This window comes from Morone saxatilis, unplaced genomic scaffold (assembly GCF_004916995.1).
Source record: "Morone saxatilis isolate NCDOM2014 unplaced genomic scaffold, NCSU_SB_2.0 Contig21, whole genome shotgun sequence".
NCBI lineage: Eukaryota > Metazoa > Chordata > Actinopteri > Moronidae > Morone > Morone saxatilis.
This window is the reverse complement of record NW_023339774.1, coordinates 5,422,881-5,423,245: the sequence shown is the minus strand read 5'-3', so window position 1 is coordinate 5,423,245 and position 365 is coordinate 5,422,881. Positions and strand designations below refer to the sequence as shown.

Sequence of the window (365 nt, the reverse complement as noted above, 5' to 3'; positions counted from 1 at the left end):
AAAATTCTACATTTGACATCAAACCATTCAGTGGACCGGCACATGAGTACATGTCATACAGGCTTTTAAGAAATGTTGCTCCTAGATTTGTCTAGGACTGGGTTTCATGTAGCAACTGTAGCTACATACGCAAGGACTATCCCCCGTAAGGAGGCAGGTTTTTCAGCATCAATGGACATAAAGATGTACCTAATAGTCTTTATAGATCTTACCTCTGACTGCCTGCCAAATGACATTTCGGGGAAAGTAGTTTTCATTTTTCATCTTTTTTGATCATTTGATCTTACCCATTTTTTTATGCTATTTTCATTTCACATTTGCACTCTTTGTTCCATCTCTTCTTGTTGATTCTTGTTTTTTTTTTT

At 36.4% G+C, this 365-nt stretch overlaps 1 protein-coding gene across 1 annotated transcript in view; it reads right to left on the bottom strand.

Annotated features, from left to right (window-relative positions):
- Window positions 1-365, bottom strand: part of igsf9a (immunoglobulin superfamily, member 9a) — a 51,796-nt gene that overhangs the window by 27,518 nt on the left and 23,913 nt on the right. The window lies entirely within an intron of this gene.